General features: G+C 43.0%; 1 long non-coding RNA gene across 1 annotated transcript; it reads left to right on the top strand.

Moving 5' to 3' along the window:
• The first annotated feature begins 231 nt into the window (after positions 1–231).
• Positions 232–12,015, top strand: LOC140190427 (uncharacterized). The gene is made up of 4 exons (XR_011883606.1): positions 232–274; positions 403–480; positions 11,439–11,629; positions 11,782–12,015. It is a non-coding gene; the product is annotated as an uncharacterized lncRNA (long non-coding RNA).
• The last annotated feature ends 9,217 nt before the right edge of the window (positions 12,016–21,232 follow it).

Below are 21,232 nucleotides of genomic sequence, written 5' to 3'. Positions count from 1 at the left end.
GTGTGAGCTCTTCTGACTTTGTGGCTGGGAATTGGTGTAGCTCTGAACAGTCGTGGTTTCAGTCCATACCCCAGAGAAACAGTTGATGTTCTCAGAATTCAACCGTGCATAGCCTGAGTTTACAATTCATATGTTTAAGTTCCACTAAATATGTGTCTGGTTTGTAGCATGGTGATTCTGTTTTACAGCCACAGATGCATGCAGCTGAGACACAGGCCCTTTGCTCTGACACATCCACACAGATCACCAACCACATCTTTACACTCAGCCTACGGTAATCTCATTGCTTTTATTCTCCCCATGTTGTTATTCACCTCACCCCCGAGTCTACCACCCACTGAACACTCAGGGCAACTTACCGTGGCCAATTCAACCACCAATCTGCATGTCTTTGTGATGCAGGAGGAAATTAGAGCACCCAGAGGAAACCCGTGAGGTCACAGGAAGAAGGCGCAAGCTCCACAGAGAAAGTAACCCAAGGTGAGAATTAAACCTGGGTGTCTGGCCCTGTGAGGCTGCGAATCCACCACTCTGCTCTTTATCTCTTCATTGTAACTTGTGGCTGAATGGGGCAAATATTTACCTCTAGATGCTAATTTCTCCAGTGGATAAATGTAAAGATGAAAATCCATTTTCTTCTGGTTTTGTGAACTTCTTAGTTGGAGTAGAGTGGGGGCTTCAGAGTATCTTCCAAAATTTTTTTTTACAGCAACAATTGTTCTCTTTAAGTCAAGTCAACTTTATTGTCATTTAACTATATATAAGGCAACATTTCTCCAAACCAGGGTATAAAGCACAGTAGTATTTTAAAGCTATCCGTTAGTCTTGCAAGACCATGGATCTGCACCTGGAAAGTCTTCACTCTCCAGGGCGCAGGCCTGGGCAAGGTTGTATGGAAAACCAGCAGTTGCCCATGCTGCAAGTCTCCCCTCTCCACGACACCAATGTTGTCCAAGGGAAGGGCATTAGTGTCATCGCAGAGCAATGTGTGATTAAGTGCCTTGCTCAAGGACACAACACGTTGCCTCGGCAGGGGTTTGAACTCACGACCTTCAGGTCGCTAGTCCAATGCCTTAACCACTTGGCCACAGTAGTATACATAACACATAATAACCTATGAAAGTCCGAATGAGACCTACAGATGGATGATGCATAAATAAGGAAACTGCATAAATTAAATATTGTCAGGTACAGAACAGATTAACCAGCGACAATTTTAATGTGATGGCCTGAGGGAAGATACTGTTTCCTATCATGACCATTCTTGCATCAGAGTCTCCTGTCTGATGGTAGAAAGTCAAAGAGGATGCTGGATGAATGGTGCATATGTACCGCTCATGATAAGTATCCCCATCGGATGGTGGGGAGACCCCTATGATCCTCATAGTCCCTTGTAGGGTTGTCTGGTCTGATGCTCGGCTGCTCTCATTCCAGATGGAGATGGAACTAGCACTAAGTCCCAATTGTGCTCCTATAAAATACAGTTAAGATGGGCGGTGGGGCGGACGGACTTCAACTTCCTCGGTCTCCTTAGGAAGTGGAGATGCTACAGTGTCTTCTTGTTCAGGGAGGTGATATTAAGGGACTAGGTAATTCATAGGATTTCTGTAATGGCTAATCAATTTTTAGCAATGAATTTAACCTAAGTATCCACAGAAGTCCAATTGCAATGAGTGTGCTATTTAGAAAGAACTGACGGTATAAATTTGTACTCTGTTGCAAGCAAAAATTACACAATATAATATTGACTTACATATAAGGAACCAGGTTTCAGAAGCATATATCAAAAGGCCAATGTCCAGACCCCCAAACTCTGATGTGGCTTTGCTTATTGAATATTAGTTCATTTGGATTTTCTACGTTATAGCAATAAATACATCTTGACTAATACTTTAATTTCTGGGAAGTTCCACAGAAACTGGATTAGATAAATGCAAAACATTTTATGAGTGAGATCCTTCCCTTAGATGGTTTGTATCTAGGGACCTTATTTTCTCTGACACATTTAGAAGTAGACAGTAACTTTTATGTTTTTAATTCAAATGTACTTACTTACCTACTGCCTGTTACACTGCTGGCATTTAGGACAGCAATGAAGGTCCTCCGTCTCTGTCTGTCCTTGGCCATTTTCAGATTCAGGGTCCTTATTTCGCACGCAGGTGTAGAAGGATTCTTCATTGTTGTTTCTGTAACCGTTTTGTGCGACCAGTCAGGGTTGTTAGCCCTGAGCTGAACCCCCGAACCTGGAGGACCGGTGGATCACTCTTGGTTTGGCCTCTACCCTTTGACCTGTTTAGCATGGGTGACCCTATCAAGAACCAAAGCATAAAGCCCTAACTCCATCCAACATAGCTCTCTGGGTCATTGAGGCACACAAGCCTCCAAACCCAACGACAAGGTTGCGGTCCTCTTGGAGGCTGAAAGAACTAATGAGGAAGAAAGCCTCTCCAGGATCCTTACTACTCTTTCTCTGCCCATTCCTTCCTGTCCCTGGAGACTTGCCCATTCCCTCTCTTAGTACAGGTGGATGCACATTGGTGAGGCACCCGTATAAATATGTATTTACTTTTGGCATCTTGGTGCCGTCACTGGCTTTTGTTTGTACTCTTAAAGGATATTTCTGTAGGAGTGGCGAACAATTTAACGTCAGATTATAATAATAGCATTGCTTCATATTATTTTTAATTATCCAAACATGGACATTATAAGCAGTTTGTGATATGTAGCCTTGATGAGGAGATGCTGATTTTATTTTTCGTGGCTGTTGAACGACAATAATAATCAGACTTAACACCAAACTTCACTTTTTTGTATTAAAAATTAAATAGCAGAGTCTGATTTGAACAGAGCTAACTGTTTTTGTTTGGATACTCCTGGGTTCCGTGGGGATAAACAGAAATTCTGCTGATTGCAGGATTCTTTTTATTCGTGTGAAAGTGGAAGAGATATCATATATGCCAAAAATATAGAAATGATTGTAGACCACAGTTAGAAACTGTCTAGCCTGGTTCTCAGCAATGCATTTTTCACTGAAAGTTGACTCAGTCCTGATATTTCTCTAATATCAATATTGCAGTGTTCGCCAAGCTTGGTAATTAACGTGCGGATGTTTCATCACCAGTCAAGCTGCCATCTTCGTGCGCAGTTTTTGGTGTTTCTCTCTGGGAGCTCTTGCATTTATACAGACCCCTGTTCGCTTGCCGATATAAACGCAAGCACTCCCAGAGAGAAATACCAACAGCTGCACCCAGAAGATGTCACTTCGACTGGTGGTGAAACTTTTGCAAACCAATTGCCAAGCTCGGCGAACACTTCAACATTAAACTAACCACCATCCTAAACCTTTGCACCTTTCATGATAAGCTGACTGACCTGTGATTTCATGACTGATACTTTCTTGTGTAGTGACAAATATAATGGCATTGTTCATTTATTCAATCAAAATCAAAATACTATGACGAGCAAGAGAACGTCTGCGGATGCTGGAAATCCGAGCAACACACACAAAATGCTGGAGGAGCTCAGCAGGCCAGGCAGCATCTATGGAAAAGAAGGAGTACAGTCAATGTTTCAGGCCGAAACCCTGCTGAAAGGTTTCAGCCCGAAATGCTGACTGCACTCTTATCCTAGATGCTGCCTGGGCTGCTGAGTTCCTCCAGCATTTTGTGTGTGTTGCTCGGGTTTCCAGCATCAGCAGGCTTTCTCTTGCTCGTCATAGTATTTTGATTCTGATTGAATAAATATTTTGAATAAATTGATTGAATAAATTTTGAATAATTTTGTATATTATGACAAATGTCTCTACTATTTCTACCTGCACTTCCGTCAACAACCTTAGATGCATTTTATCTCGAAGTGAACTACCAGCTTTCAAGAATACTTTAACATACTTCTATTTAGTATAACCTTCTCAAAACCCTCCTCTATTTTGCTAATGTAGCCTTCATGTTGTCATTTCCTTTAGTACTCAGGGTACTTTGCTCAGATTCAAATAAATAGGTACCATTTGCTCCTGAAGCATCTTGCAGGTAAGTGTGATCTAATGGAAAATATCAGTGTTCGCATTATCTGTTCAACTAAAGTGAGATAGGAAATTGGGGTTGTAGGAGGGATGTGGGAGAAAGTTTCTGATATGTGGACAGTTGGTCCAAGACAAGTACCAGGTAAAATTGACAATAATACTTTCTCGCCAAACTCCCCTTCCCTATCAATGTAACCTGGCGAAAAGTACACCTTCAGGACAGCAAAGACTTTTTCGGGTTTTAATTCCTTTATTGGTTTTCGATATTTAAGTGCCAGAAGAAGGTCGTGAAACAAAATGAACAAATTTACAGCTAGTTCTTGCTGTTACAATCTCAGTTTAACTTCTGATTCACACCTTTGTGTATGGACAGAATGGCGTATGCAGTATAAAAATACCAGAACTAATACGGTACCAATACGGTACAAATACGGTAGTGGCAATCTTGGATGGTGAGGAACTTTCCCCAAAAAGCCACGCGATCCAGCGTTGAGTCATTCACTCGAGAAAATCTTTCCTCACCATGCCCAGCACACTCTGGGAGAAACCAGATTCCAACGCCTCACCAGTGTCTTCAGCAGAAAGCAAAATGGTCTCCCCACTATCCCGCGCGTGCATCCCTTAAAGGCACAGACAACTATTCTAGCATTACCCAGATGGATGCCTAAATACACTTTTAACGATACTGAATTAGGTCCGACCGTCACCTGGTTACATCAATAAGAAAATGGCAATGGCATGATTACTATTAAATACTTCCTTAGTTAATTTATTATTTTCATCCATCCTGGTCTGAAGCACATTGCTGTGATGAAGGGTTGTGGCCTGGAGTGTTGGCTGTTCATTTTCCTCCATAGATATTGTCTGACCTCCAGCATTTTGTGTCAGTTGATCCAGTACACATTCGGATATTTCAGATACTGCAACTACTTTTAACCTTTTTCTTCTCATCTCATCTCTTCTCTGCTCTGCCATTTTCTGGTCCTTCTCTCATTCCAAAAGTGCTGATTAATCTCCCAGTCCTGCCGCCACTTTTCCATTTTGCTGAAGTATCTGAATCCGTCCTTCCCGCCTCACTTTTCCATCCACGCACTCACATAAATTATTTTCTGGTAACGGTCTTCCAGTAACAAATTACTGGCGAATGAGCCTTCCTTTTCCTTCAGCTTGGTGTTGGATAAAGACAGAAACGTTTAAACCTGTAGAAGGATTTCAAGAACAAACAGCTTTGAATTCCACAGACGTGCTTTCCATTTTTTGAATGTACAACCTTCACGTCATTTACCTAGCCCCGCAAAAGTGAGGGGGGTGTTAACAACTAAAATTCAAGATAAAAAATGACCATTGATTGCTACCTATCTGTAATCAGATTTCATAAATTCCTTCCTGCCTCTTGGGTTTGGACCTTTCTACTTACTGAGGCAATGATTTTAGCAACAGCTGCAGATTATTTAAAACCTCCCATTTCCCAGTAGCTCGCAAGATCCTTTCAGGGAGCCGGTGGACAATAACAGTGACTTGGAAAGCAACAGTAACACTTAGCCTGGGTTTTGAAATCAACAAATCCATCACAGGAGAATGACAACACAAAAGTGCCATTGCTAGCCAAATAACATTGTCAATTCACCACAAAATATTTGAATTAGTCCTTTTATCCACCACTCTAAAATACTCTTCCTACACTCCTCACACATCAGCTCCCAGTTTCAATTAATTTGAACAGAAGTACAAAGATGGTACCACGCCATGTATGAAAATATTCTATGTGTGTTGTAATGTCTTTTGGAGACTATTAGAGGAGATTGTATATAGGTCATCCTGCAGGATAAACAAAACACAGAAGTAAAGTGAAAACATGTCTCTTATTCAATCATTCTTTTGGCATCTGTAAGTTTCTAGCAAGACCATCACTAGCTTTCCTTGAGGAGCAGATGGCGTGCCAGCTTCTTGAGTCACTGTAGTCCACCTAGTGAAACCCTTCCCACAATGTTCTTTTATAAGAAGTTCCAGGATTTAGAACAATGACGGCTGTGTGTTTCCAATTCAGGAGGGTGTGTGATTTAGGGAGGAAGTTAGAGATGGTGGTGCTCTCATGCACCTACTTGGTGTCTTTCTTGTCCTTCTTAGTGGTAGGGAGCCATAGGTTTGGGAAATGCTGTTGGATAATTCATAAGTTAGATAGTAGTGTGTTGGGGGACAATGGTGGTGCGGTGGATGGCAGGAAAAAATGGCTACTTTAGGTCATGGTAACCACAATATCTCATAAGCAAAATGCTAGCGGGACTCAGTGAAGTCCCTCATCATCTTACACCACACATCAAAGTTGCTGGTGAACACAGCAGGCCAGGCAGCATCTTTAGGAAACGGTACCGTCGGCGTTTCGGGCCGAGACCCTTCGTCAGGACTAACTGAAGGAAGAGCTAGTAAGAGATTTGAAAGGGGGAGGGGGAGATCTGAAATGATAGGAGAAGACAGGAGGGGGAGGGATGGAGCCAAGAGCTGGACAGTTGATTGGCAAAAGGGATATGAGAGGATCATGGGATGGGAGGCCCAGGGAGAAGGAAAGGGGGGAGGGGGGGAAAATCCAGAGGATGGGCAAGGGGTATAGTCAGAGAGTCAGAGGGAGAAAAAGGAGAGAGAGAGAAAGAATGTGTGTATATAAATAAATAATGAATGGGGTACGAGGGGGAGGTGGGGCATTAGCAGAAGTTAGAGAAGTCAATGTTCTTGCCATCAGGTTGGAGGCTACCCAGACGGAATATAAGGTGTTGTTCCTCCAACCTGAGTGTGGCTTCATCTTTACAGTAGAGGAGGCCGTGGATAGACATGTCAGAATGGGAATGGGATGTGGAATTAGAATGTGTGGCCACTGGGAGATCCTGCTTTCTCTGGTGGACAGAGCGTAGTTGTTCAGCAAAACGATCTCCCAGTCTGCGTCGGGTCTCGCCAATATATAGAAGGCCACATCGGGAGCACCAGACGCAGTATATCACCCCAGCCGACTCACAGGTGAAGTGTCGCCTCACCTGGGAGGACTATCTGGGGCCCTGAATGGTGGTAAGGGAGGAAGTGTAGGGGCATGTGTAGCACTTGTTCCGCTTAAGTGCCAGGAGGGAGATCAGTGGGGAGGGATGGGGGGGACGAATGGACAAGGGAGTCGCGTAGGGAGCGATTCCTGCGGAAAGCAGAGAGAAGGGGTGAGGGAAAGATGTGCTTAGTGGTGGGATCCCGTTGGAGGTGGCGGAAGTTACGGAGAATAATATGTTGGACCTGGAAGCTAGTGGTGTGGTAGGTGAGGACAAGAGGAACCCTATTCCTAGTGGGGTGACGGGAGGATGGAGTGAGAGCAGATGTGCGTGAAATGGGGGAGATGCATTTGAGCACCGGATGCAGTATATCACAGCCGATGTGGCCTTCTATATATTGGCGAGACCCGACGCAGACTGGGAGATCGTTTTGTTGAACACCTACGCTCTGTCCACCAGAGAAAGCAGGATCTCCCAGTGGCCACACATTTTAATTCCACATCCCATTCCCATTCGTTATTTATTTATATACACACATTCTTTTTCTCTCTCTCCTTTTTCTCCTTCTGTCCCTCTGACTATACCCCTTGCCCATTCTCTAGGTTTTTTCTCCCCTCCCCCCTTTCCTTCTCCCCAGGCCTCCTGTCCTATGATCCTCTCATATCCCTTTTGCCAATCAACTGTCCAGCTCTTGGCTCCATCCCTCCTCCTCCTGTCTTCTCCTATCATTTTGGATTTTCCCCTCCCCCTCCCACTTTTAAATCTCTTACTAGCTCTTTCTTCAGTTAGTCCTGACGAAGGGTCTCGGCCTGAAACGTTGACCGTATCTCTTCCTAGAGATGCTGCCTGGCCTGCTGAGTTCACCAGCAACTTTTATGTGCTTTGCTTGAATTTCCAGCATCTACAGAATTCCTCGTGTCTGCCATTTCTCTGTCTGTATCTGCAACTGATCTATTTCATGCTGTATCCTTTGTCAGTCTTCTATACTATCCATAGCTCCACTAAACTTGGTATCATCCGCAAATTTATTAACCCACTCTCCTGGATACATTTAACAAATTCTGCCCATCTAAACCCTTGCACTAAGTAGGTCCCAGTTTATATATTTTTTTCTGTGTGCCATACTCTGCCAGAGCCTCGACGAACACTCTTCAAGTGGTTGTCTTGGAGGAAAGATTCTGTGAGTGGTTCCCCGCCTCCTTCTCACAGCGCAGTCTTTTTGTTTTCAAGAGGCCGAGTTGCGAGCTCGACACTCAACCCGACTCGGATGGAAAGCGTGCCCGAGAGCGGCCCGACTGGGTTCGCAGAATTCCCCGTGTTTACGTCCCTCATCATCTAGTTTGACGCTCCGGGTTCCAGCATCTGCAGTCTTTTACGTCACCATCTCACAGATATTTTCGTTAGTTATTTTTATTTTCCATTGAAATACCTTGATATTGCACTTACTGATCTAGAACTGCCATACTTACACAGGTTCTCGTCTTTTCAAAGAAGAAAGCTTACTTCTTAGTCTCTAATTAATTCAAGCACATATGCTTGTGCCAAGTGGACTCAATTTTTCTTCAGAAACGAAGGGTTCTACAGGAAGCTTGGTTGACGGCTGCAGTGCTGAAGCTGGCTACACACCAACCTATGCCACGTACAGCAATACGGTGAGATCCCTTCATCTGACAACCAAATGCTCTTCCACAACTGAGTCACTTCCCCCTAACCCTGTTTATTTTTTACCTTAGTTTCTCCCATGTCTGAAAGACATTCTTGTTTTCCCTCCACCCCCATCCCCTATTCACAGCAACTTTAGCTATCGACCCTGATGGTGAACCAAAGTAGATAGCCTCAGCTTAGCTTCATTGTTTGTTCTTAATGGGAAAGTACTTAAGAATAACAACATTTATCACGAGTCTATTGGGGTTGCCATTTAGCAAAATGAATCTTCAGCTGAATGTCCAAACTCCTTGTTTGGTCGGAGGAAGGTCCCTCCTTGTCATATTCTTTCGTGCACGGCTGGAGATTCAGTGTTGAGCAGCTTTATTTGGAAGCAGTATGGAGGTACGTCTCTACCTCAAGGAGTGTGATGCACTCCATCACTCCGCTAGTCATCCTTGGGCAATGTGTAGCATCTGCTTAGCCCCTCCCCCCCTTACCCACCAATCAGGGTCACGTGAAGCCATGGGAGCAGGTGGTGGATGGTCGTATGAGCAGCCGGTGCACATCACAAGTCCTGTTTATTCGACCACTGACGCCACACAGACAAATTCTGAAGGCTATTAATAACGGCTGGAGTCACCCAACTTGAAAAGACACTGCCCAGGAGAAGGCAATGGCAAACCATTTCTGTAGAAAAAATTGCCAAGAACATGGCCATAATCATGATCACTTACATCATACAACAAGGCACATAATGATGATGACGATGATAACATTTCTTATTGCAACCTATAGTAATTTGGATACATTGCACTGTGTTGCTGCTGCAAAACAACAAATCTCACCACATACCTCATGAGAATAAAACTGATTCTGATTCTGATTTTGAAATTGTGAACATAATGTATCAGGCTTAAATTTTGGAACCTTTGAAGTTAAGGAGAAGAAAGCCTAAAGATTAGTGACATTTTTATGTGCTTGTGTCTTTCAGTAGAAAAATTTGCCAAGAGCAATTTGCCATGATCACCTGCATCAAAGACATGGGACATAATTATGATGATGATGCGAGGCACCATTCATCTCTTTTAAGAATCTGAATTTGCAGGAAGGCCTGAAAAGAGTTGTAAATGTAAGCACCACTGCAGATGCTGGAAGTCTGAAGTAAAACCAGTAAATAATGGAAACAGATAAAAGGCCAAGCAACATCCATGGATAGAGAAACAGAGTTCACATTTCAGATCAAGAATTCATCACCAGAATTGTATGCAAGGGAGAAATAGACACCATAGTGGTATAACATAGTTGGATGCATCAGCAGGGGAGATGAGGCTGAGTACAGGGCTACGGTAGGAAACTTTGTCACATGGTGTGAGCAGAATTATCTGCAGCTTAATGTGGAAAAGACTAAGGAGCTGGTGGTAGACCTGAGGAGAGCTAAGGTACCAGTGACCCCTGTATCAATCCAGGGGGTCAGTGTGGACATGGTGGAGGATTACAAATACCTGGGGATACGAATTGACAATAAACTGGACTGGTCAAAAAACACTGAGGCTGTCTACAAGAAGGGCCAGAGCCGTCTCTATTTCCTGAGGAGACTGAGGTCCTTTAACATCTGCCGGACCATGCTGTGGATGTTCTACGAGTCTGTGGTGGCCAGTGCTATCATGTTTGCTGTTGTGTGTTGGGGCAGCAGGCTGACGGTGGCAGACACCAACAGAATCAGCAAACTCATTCGTAAGGCCAGTGATGTGGTGGGGATGGAACTGGACTCTCTCACGGTGGTGTCTGAAAAGAGGATGCTGTCCAAGTTGCATGCCATCTTGGTCAATGTCTCCCATCCACTACATAATGGACTGGGTGGGCACAGGAGTACATTCAGCCAGAGACTCATTCCACCGAGATGCAGAACAGAGCGTCATAGGAAGTCATTCCTGCCTGTCACCATCAAACTTTACAACTCCTCCCTTGGAGGGTCAGACACCCTGAGCCAATAGGCTGGTCCTACACTTATTTCATAATTTACTGGCATAATTTACATATTACTATTTAACTATTTATGGTTCTATTACTATATTATTTATGGAGCAACTGTAACGAAAACCAATTTCCCCCGGGATTAATAAAGTATGACTATGACTATCACTATAACATGAGGGGAAGGAGATACAGAGGCCTGAAGGCACACTCCCAGTGACTCAGGAACTGTTTCTTCCTCCCTGCCATTCGATTCCTTAATGGACAATGAACCCGTGAACGCTACCTCACCACTTTTTATTTCTGTTTTTTTTGCACTACTTCCTTTAACTTAACTATTTAATAGATAAATATGTGTACTTACTGTAATTCAGTATTTTTCTCTATGTTTATTTATCATGTATTTCATTGTGTTGCTGCTGCAAAGTTCACAGGTTTCTCCACATATGCTGGTGATATTAAACCTGATTCTAATTCCGATCCTGATCTTGTTTGCAGATGGAGCGCCCTGTGAAAAGTGATAGACCAACGTGCCGGGCTATCTTTCTTAGCTTTCTAAGTAAAGTATATTAAAAATTGAAAATTTTACGTAACCAGGTCTTCGTGAGATACCCTGTGAGATATTTGTTGGGCTGCTACACAGCATCAGTAGGAGGAAAAACAGAATTTATATTCACTGACATGAAATATTAACCTCTGTGACAGGCTTTTCATCTGTTCTTTCCAGAGATCTTTTGTATGAAGTATTAACTCTCTTCTTCACTCCACAGCCTGGCCTACTGAGAAGTCACAGCATTTTCTGTTTGTATATGCCTGTTGATCCTCAGCTGCCACCTCCAACTCCAGGAGGTGTGGGGGAGCATCCTGCATTTGTATCATACAAGGTGTCTGCAAAGAATGCGTTGTGCACAGAGCTTTACATGACATCTTACAGCTTTACAAGGGACCTGTCCAGCTTTGGGTTAGTGCCAATTTTGACTGGGTGTGCAAGGAATGTGGTACAATTAAGAATCGTACTTACCATTACCCAAATCTTATTGCCAACTAAAATTTTCATTTTAAGCGAGGCTAACTTCGATAGAAATATTTGACCTCTCTTTTATCTGTCCACAGCAGCATGTTCCTCTCATGCAATCCCTTACTTGGGGTACCTGCTGCAGAAACAAAGGGTGGTGTGAAAAGATAAGTGTGTAAAAAGGGCCCGAAGGATCATTGGGGACCCGAGTCACCCCAACCACAAACTGATCCAGCTGCTACCTTCCGGGAAACAGTACCGCAGCATAAAAGCCAGGACCAGCAGGCTCCAGAACAGCTTCTTCCACCAGGCCACCAGACTGATTAATTCATGCTGACACAACTCTATTTCTATGTTATATTGTTGTATGTACTATTTATTATAATTTACTATAAATTGCACATTGTACATTTAGATGGAGATGATTTTTACTCCTCTTGTATATGAAAGATTTAAGCAAAGTCTATATAATTCAATTCAATTGTTTGTTGAGACGTTGCCTTGGAGAGAAGTTCACCCACTTTTCTAACATCAACACAACTTCCCCTTCGTTCACAGCTTCCAATCTTTAAGTAGCCTATTCAAATTAGTGAGAGAGACTCAAACTGCAAAATTCGGTGTAACTTTGCCCTTTACTTTACTGGTACGAGGCAGCAGTTCAATCTCGTACCAGGTGTTTAGCTGTTTTTGTAAGTGTTTTGAACATTCTTGGAGGATGTCATTAATTTTGAAAGCAGACAAGCCGTTAAGGGCAGGAAATAACACAAATTATTCAAGGCTAAACGCTCAATGAATTTGTAGCTTGATCATTTTTCCCTTTGAATCGTGAGGAGATCACGCCATCTGACTAATTTCACAGCAGAGTACAAAACGCAGATTTAAAGTAGTTGAAAAATGTTTAGAAGTTGGTATTGCCACACTGAAAATTTCCTTAGTTTATTTACTATAGTTCCAAATTTGGGTGAGAAAGGTCTCACTCTCTCTCTCACCTGATGCTCCCGGAGGATAGTTTTTGCGTGTTGGTTGGGTGGTGGGGTGGTGTTAATGTTTTTCTTTGAATGGGTCCAGGGTTTTTTTTTTGTTTTGTGGCTGTCTGATGGAAGACAAATCTCAGGGTTGCATATTTCACACATACTTTGATAATAAATGCCAGAGGATGGTGCTGGAGTCCATGGGTCTTGGGCAAGGTTAATTGACATAGTTTGTGGATTAGACTCCGTCGTTCACTTTATGATGTGTTACCAGTTTCCTGGTTGCTCCTTTTTTTCTTGTTGTCATTTTCCATAGATCGGGGCGGCCTGCAGAAAATGAATGACGCAGAGGTGGATTAAAATGAACTGAGCTGAACTGAATATTCATGGACCCTTTCAATTTTGTGTTTTATAATCTCTGTTTTTTGCTCTTTTTATTTGCCGTTTGCAAAACTTGTAATTTTTTTGTTTGTTGCTGGGGTGGGTGGGGGGAGCGAGGTGGTTGATGTTTTTCTTTGAACAGGTTTCAGAGTTTTCTTTGTTTCGTGGCTGTCTGCGGGAAGATGAATCTCAGGATTCTATACTGCCTGCATACTTTGATAATGTACTTTGAACCTTTGAATTTTCATGAAATCGTTGAATATAAGAGAGCTGAGGAGGTTCAGTCACTAAGTACGTTTGAAAGAAAAAGATGATAGATGGTTAAAGAAATTAGCAGAGAAAGATGGCACAGAGAGATATGTTGAAAAATAATTACCCTACTCCTTACCATTTGCCCTCTCTTTCTCTGGTTCAAAGTTCAATAAAACCACTGATGCTGATGGAGATAAAATAATTCCAGGATGGTCAGCACGTTATCAGTTTTCACTCTTAAGAGCAATAGAAACATCTGACTCTCTATCTGAGAGCGGGCACTCTCATGTTGTCTTATGCATTGCCAGCCATACAGTTATTTGTCCAAAGCTTTAGAAGAACATATACCCTGCTGAGTGAATTTGGACGAGTAAGTGCTTAACGAACCTTTCAAGAGAAAAGAGTATAAAAAGTGAAATAAAGAGTTGGGAAGTTGATTGGTGAAAGAGATAAAGGGCTGGAGAATGGGGAATCTGATAGGAGAGGACAGAAGAAAGGGAAGGGAGAGGAGGACCAGAGGAAGGTGAGGGGTAGGTGTGAGGGAGGGGCATTACTGGAAGCTTGAGAAATCGATGTTCATGCCATCAAGTTGGAGGCTACCCAGACAGAATATAAGGAGTTGCTGCTCCAAACTGAGTGCAGCCTCATGGCGGCAGGAGACGAGGCCATAGACAGATATATCAGAATGGGAATGGGAAGTAGAATTAAAATGGGTGGCCACTGGGAGATCCTGCTTTTTCTAGTGGATGGAGCGTAGTTGGTTGGCAAAGCAGTCTCCCAATCTACGTTGGGTGTCATCACTATACAGGAGGCTACACTGGGTGCACTGGATACAGTAGATGACCCCCACAGACTCACAGGTGATGGATATATTGTCATCATTATCATTATGTGCCATGTCAAATGACATAGGAGATCATGATCTCTTGACTGTGATTGCTCTTGGCAATTTTTTCGACAGAAGTGGTTTGCCATTGCTTTCTTTAGGCAGTCCCTTTCCAAAATGGATTCTCCATGCATTATCAAAACTCTTCAGAGATTGTCTACCTGATGTCAGTGGTCGCATAACCAGAGCTTGTGATGTGCACCAGCTGCTCATGTGACCATCCACCACCTGCTCCCATGGCTTCATGTGACCCTGAATGGGGGGGGTGGGGGTGAGGTGGGGAGAGCTAAGTAGGTGCTACACTTTTCCCAAGGGTGACCTGCAGGCTAGCGGAGAGAAGGAGCACCTTACACCTCCTTCAGTAGAGATATCTTCACCCTGCCACCGAAACATTGACACAAGCACCCTAAAACTCATCAAAGAGGTAGGATTCAACAGCCAATTTAAGAGGAAAAAAAAAGAATCCAATAAGGTTTTGAGAAGGAATCCTGCTCCTGGGGCCCAGGTGTCTGAGGATTGACATGCAGAATGGATTTAAACAAAATCTGTGGTCCAAAATCAACAACTGGGACATTTAGGTTACAGTGATGCATATTAGAGCAGGGTTATGGAGAAATCTGAATTCACAGAGAAAAAATAAATAAAATGGGAAATGTTCCACAGAGGAGCTCAGCCGTGGAACACAGGGAATCCCACCCTGTTGGAATTTAATTGGATCATATTTCCTAGCCTCCCTTGAAATTCACCAAGGCCCTGTTCGCTGGTTCCCATAAAACCCATTGGGTTCACTGGAGAAAACATTAAACTACTGTGTAGTATGTGAGAATAAGTTTATTCAATAGCATTTAAGAAAATGGGTCTTAATCTGAAAGCAACACACATAAAAGTTGCTGGTGAATGCAGCAGGCCAGGCAGCATCTCTAGGAAGAGGTGCAGTCGACGTTTCAGGCCGAGACCCTTCGTCAGGACTAACTGAAGGAAGAGCGAGTAAGGGATTTGAAAGTTCGAGGGGGAGGGGGAGATCCAAAATGATAGGAGAAGACAGGAGGGGGAGGGATGGAGCCAAGAGCTGGACAGGTGATAGGCAAAAGGGATACGAGAGGATCATGGGACAGGAGGCCCAGGAAGAAAGACAGGGACGGGGGGACCCAGAGGATGGGCAAGGGGTATATTCAGAGGGACAGAGGGAGAAAAAGGAGAGTGAGAGAAAGAATGTGTGTATAAAAATAAGTAACAGATGGGGTATGAGGGGGAGGTGGGGCGTTAGCGGAAGTTAGAGAAGTCGATGTTCATGCCATCAGGTTGGAGGCTACCCAGACGGAATATAAGGTGTTGTTCCTCCAACCTGAGTGTGGCTTCATCTTTACAGTAGAGGAGGCTGTGGATAGACATGTCAGAATGGGAATGGGATGTGGAATTAAAATGTGTGGCCACTGGAAGATCCTGCTATCAGCTGTCCACTTCCCTCCACAGATACAACGGACCTGCTGAGTTCCTTCACCAATTGTTTTTTTTGCTCCAGATGCCAATGTCTGCCGTCTCTTGTGTTTCCATTCATTAAAGGCACGTTGGGGAAATAATAACATCCAATAGACCAGAAAATCTGCCAATCATTCAGCAACTATGTTCCAGGTGGCCCAGATTAATGGTATTTTACTTTAATTGTAGAGCCTTGATACATGGTATCCCAAAGTTTTCTAGATAAAAGAATTAATCTTTTACATCAGAAAATTCCAAATAATATGATTGGAATCAGGAAGAAACCAGGCAACGAGAGATCTGTCAGTGTAATATCAGTTGTGGGAATGTGCTTGGATTTCATCCTCAGTGACTGAGTACTTAAACAAGAGTCAGCAAATACTTCCAAAGTGTGGATCATGTCTGATTCATCTACATGAATGTCTTCAAATGTTTACCAGCATGATCTATAGGGGATTGATGATGCATGTGAATTATTTGGCTTTTGGGAAGATTTTAATAATATCCCTTAATGCTATTCAGGGGCCAATGATGCTTGAAAACCCCCTGAATGGAATTGTTAACCACAGTTCCATTGCACTCATTGGAGGAAAGATTGCTGTAGCCTACTCTTAAGGAAGCTATAGGGTTATCTGGAGGTGCAACAGCTTGGATTTCAGCAGCATTATTCACCGCTTGTTTAGAAATTATCAATTGCGTAAATGATAGAAATCAAGAAAAAAGTTCCTGAATGTATTAATTATCTGACAGTATTCAATTCATTGGTTAGGCTGAGTTATTCTCTGACCTTGGCAACTTACTTGCAAATGTTCCATCACCATCTGAGGAGATATCGTCAGCACACTGGTTGGAGGAACAACACCTTATATTCCATCTGGATAGCCTCCAACCTGATGGCATGAACATTGACTTCTCTAACTTCCGCTAATGACCCACCTCCCCCTCGTACCCCATCCGTTATTTATTTATATACACACATTCTTTCTCTCTCTCTCCTTTTTCTCCTTCTATCCCTCTGACTATACCCCTTGCCCATCCTCTGGGTTTTTCCCCCCCTCCCCCTTTTCCTTCTCCCTGGGCCTCCTGTCCCATGATCCTCTCATATCCCTTCGCCAATCACCTGTCCGGCTCTTGGCTCCATCCCTCCCCCTCCTGTCTTCTCCTATCATTTTGGATCTCCCCCTCCCCCTCCCCCTCCCACTTTCAAATCTTTTACTAGCTCTTCCTTCAGTTAGTCCTGACGAAGGGCCTCGGCCCGAAACGTCGACTGTACCTCTTCCTAGAGATGCTGCCTGGCCTGCTGCGTTCACCAGCAACTTTGATGTGTGTTGCTTGAATTTCCAGCATCTGCAGAACTCCTCGTGTCAGCACCCTGATGATGTCTTCACTCATGGTGATGAAATGTTTGCAAGTAAATTGCCAGGATCAGAGAACAATTCAATCTAGCCACCAACCATCCGAGCGATGCATCTTCAGAATTATTGAATCATTGAATTAACTGTTGAGTCCAGGAGTTCTGATGTATTTGTGCAAAAGATGACAGACTCCATTTCCTCAAGCTTACTTTGGACTCCATTGGAACAACAAAGGACCAAAGACAGAGGCGCTGGGTAAAACCAGACCAGAAAGTTAAACTGAAAGGCCTTCAACAAGTTTAAGAAAGGATTAAATGAAAGTTTGGTTTCCATGAAATGGCCTCTGCATTTTAGAAGAGGTCACAGTGTGACCAGCAAACATGGGATTTCTCAGTTTCGAAAAGTATACATTCTTGGAAAACCTTTAGTTAAACAAAATTTTCTGAACCTGAAAGTTTAGGAGAAGTGTCTTTTAAGTATCTTGGGAAGGAGATAGTTGGGGGCCAAGTAATCCATATATATAGCATTATATTTAAATTTTTGAATTTGATATTTTAATTTAGTTGATATTTAATCCAGATACTAATCATTAATAAGTTTAATATCCCAACAGGCTCTGAAGGAATGTATGTGGTGAGAAGAATGGTGTGTGTGTGTGTGTGTGTGTGTGTCTGTGTGTCTGTGTGTCTGTGTGAGTAAGAGAGAGAGAAAGAGAGATGATTTCACCACATTTTTCTTCTCTGACTCTCAAATTTTTAATTCTGAATTGATTCTAATATTTACAACACTGTCCCATCTCTTGTGTTCAATGATCCCAGTTTCTTGAGTTCTGCCCTTGAAATTTTAGAAAAATGAATGGCACATCTTGTCAAAGTTCAACCTGCTTCAGTTGAAGAGAATAAAGATACTGTGATGTTTTCAAAGCCTGTACTTTCATCTAAAGCATTAACCTATTATGAAAAGATGATTCCATTGAAATTGGCTTCCCTGCTGAATTTCTACCAAACTAAAGGAAAACCTTTGTTTAACAATATAAGCTTTGTTTGGTTACCTGATTTGTAATTCAGAATTATAAGTTTGCAACATTTTAAAAAAATTAAACCAGACAATTGATACAGATATCAGCGAGGAAAGAGAGAAAAAAACTGCTCATGCCAGGGAGGGAATTTAGTGTTTAATCAAAAGGAGAGCTGCAATTTCAGATGTTTATGGTAAATGGACTTTCACCTTTGAAATCAGATCTCGAAGTTACAAAGGAAAGGGAGATGTGGTCTTGCACCAGAAGTGATATGTGACTAACATCATCAGTGGACTGATAGCCGAGTGGCTCTGGGTAAACGTATGGTCCAGTTTGTAGCACAGAGGGAGAGAGAGAAAATGGAGGGCATCCTAGTGTTGGCCAGGCAGCATCAATAGAAGAGAGTACAGTCAATGTCTCAGTTCGAGATCCAACAGATTCCTGTACACTTTTCCATAGATGCTGTCCCGTGATTGGGGTCAGATTAAATTGGGAGACTGATGCGTGGTATGGCTTGAAGAACTAGAAGGGCCAACTTTGCACTGTATGTCAATCAATCAAAAGTAAATAAATAAATAGTTCATCTTGTATTTACAGAGTATGTCTTTACAACAAAAGTAACAACTAACGTGGGGCAATGACTCTGATATTTCTTACATTAATGCAGTACTGAGCAAAAGTCTTATATATATATGTGTATGTATAGCTCAGATACCTAAGACTTTTGCACAGGACTGTATTTGTCAATGTGAAGCAGAGAGTGAGTTTGTAAATCTGGTTGAAGCAAAGGATATTAGGTATGGTGAGGGCGGAGCACCTCACGAGGGGTTTGGGATAGGTGGTAGAGAAGGAGTGCCAGGGGTGGGGAGGTGTAGTTGTTGGCACAAGTGAAGACACACCCAGCCCTGGGACAACAGGCGAGCAATGTTCCCTCTAAGGTTTACATGTGTGCACATGCACACATCTTTTGCTACCAGTGCACAAAGAAACTTAAACTGCACAAGAAAAGTTGCACACTCTACCCCATTACCCCATCGGCACATTAAGTATATCTCATGATTGTACACAACTACATTTCCCTTACTGTTTTCTGATGTGAATGTTGTTGAAAACGTGAAGTTTACAATGCTATGTCTGCAGATTTTAGAACTGGCTTATTGATACAGTTTTCGTTGAAGAAATTATTCAGTGTGCACATATTCAGTCGTCACTGGGCAAAAAAATGCATAGCACATGGTTTTTATGCACACAGTCATTACAAATTGGAGGGAACATTGCAGGCAAGGTCATTTAGTTCAAACAATTGGTTTATTATTCATTACAGTATGTCTCTCTGGTGCTTCCCACTCTCCCTTCCCCTTTTCCCAACCTTGGTTCCCCTCTCCTTGCCCCCTTCCCACTCTCATCCCATATCAGAAGCAGGTTCATCATCACTTACATACGCCATGAAATTTGCCAGAGACTTTTTCACAGTGCTGTATGCTCAGAGTCAAGTACCACAAACTGCATGGTGATTGCACATTTTTTATTGGCTGGGAACAAAATTTTAACAGAACTGCAGGGAAACACCCTCCTTGTACATCCCTCATTCTTGGAATAGCACCATTGGATCTATTTATGTGCATCTGAGCAGGTGATGGGACTTTGTTTTGTGCTTCTTTTGAATGAAGACAGCCCCAACAGAGCAGGATGCCTTCGTTACTGCCTTGAAGCGAAACACAAAAATATAAACAGCTATATAGCGAATATAATAAACTTTATTTTTGCACTAAAACTTGCTTTCTTCTACTTATAATGATTTCCTTTGAAGGTTGAGCCCTTATATGAAGACTACAGCCAATGCAGCCTCCTCTACGTTGGCGGGACCTGTTGTGAATCAGGGGACCGCTTCGTCGAGCAAATCTGCTCTATCTGCCAAAAGCAGAACTTCCCACTGGCTAAATATTTTAATTTAGATTCCCATTCCCTTTCTGACATGTCACTCCATGGCCTCCTCTTGTGCCAAGATGAGGCTAATTTCAGGGAGGATCAACGCCTTATATTCCATCTGGGTAGCTTCCAACCTGATGGCATGAATATTCATTTCTCCTTCTGGTTAAAAAAAACCTTCCCCCTCCCCTCTTCTTCCATTCCTCACTCTGTCCTCTCACCTCTTCTCACCTGGGCCAGGTCCCCACCTCCTTTCCTTTCTCCTATGGTCCACTCTCCTCTCCAATCTGCCCTTTCCTACCCACCTGGTTTCACCTATCACCTTCCAGCAATCCTCCTTCTGCACCCCCCCCCCCACCAAACTTTTTAATCTAGCATCCTCCCCCTTCCTTTCCAGTCCTGAAGAAGGGTCTCGGCCCGAAACATTGACTGTTTATTCGTTTCCATAAATGCTGCCTGACCTGCTGAGTTCCTCCAGCATTTTGTGTGTGTAGCCAATATCAGTGATATGTAGCATTTAGACTTGCAATTAAGGAAGAAGCAGATTGTGAGAAACAGCAGAATAAAACTGCCCTTCCCCTTTTCTGGAGGTTTCTTCTTCCCACTGAAACACAAGATACCTTCTGCTTCTGCAGTGCGCTCACAGAACCTGGAATGTGGTTGTTTTCTGTTAATGTTTCACTGTCTGACATACAAAAGGGTATAATTATCAACAAATGCGAATTAGTATATAGCTAGCAGCATGTCACAACGCAAGAAAACATTATGCCCTCAGCATGCTAGAAACAGAATTTTAAGCAGTTTGTTCACATCATTCTGCATGTTGGGTTGTGCTGATGTGTTAATGGTCCAACAGTGATTCAAAGAGCTGGAGGACTACTTGGTTTCAAATCTTTTACAATGTATCTGGGAAACTCTTTGGGCAGCAGGTTAGCGTCGTGGTTAGCACAGCGCTTTACAATGCAGGTGACCCAGTTTCAGTTCCCGCTGCCTACTCTGTAAAGAGTTTGTACGTTCTCCCCGTGATCGCATGGGTTTTCTCCAGGTGCTCCAGTTTCTTCCCACGGTCCAAAGGTTGGTTGGAGATTAGGTTAATTGGTTGGTGTAAGTCGTCCTGTGATTAGGCTAGGGTTAAATCGGGGGTTGCTGGGCGGTTTGGTACAAAGGGCTGGAAGGGCCTATTCCATGTTGTATTTCAAGAAATAGGTAAGTATGTCAATGAAAGACCATAATACCATGAGACATAGAAGCAGGATTAAGCCATCTGGCTTATCGAGT

This window comes from Mobula birostris, chromosome 30 (genome assembly GCF_030028105.1).
Source record: "Mobula birostris isolate sMobBir1 chromosome 30, sMobBir1.hap1, whole genome shotgun sequence".
Lineage (NCBI taxonomy): Eukaryota > Metazoa > Chordata > Chondrichthyes > Myliobatiformes > Myliobatidae > Mobula > Mobula birostris.
Note: the sequence above shows the minus strand (reverse complement) of the source record. Positions and strands in the feature narration are given on the sequence as shown.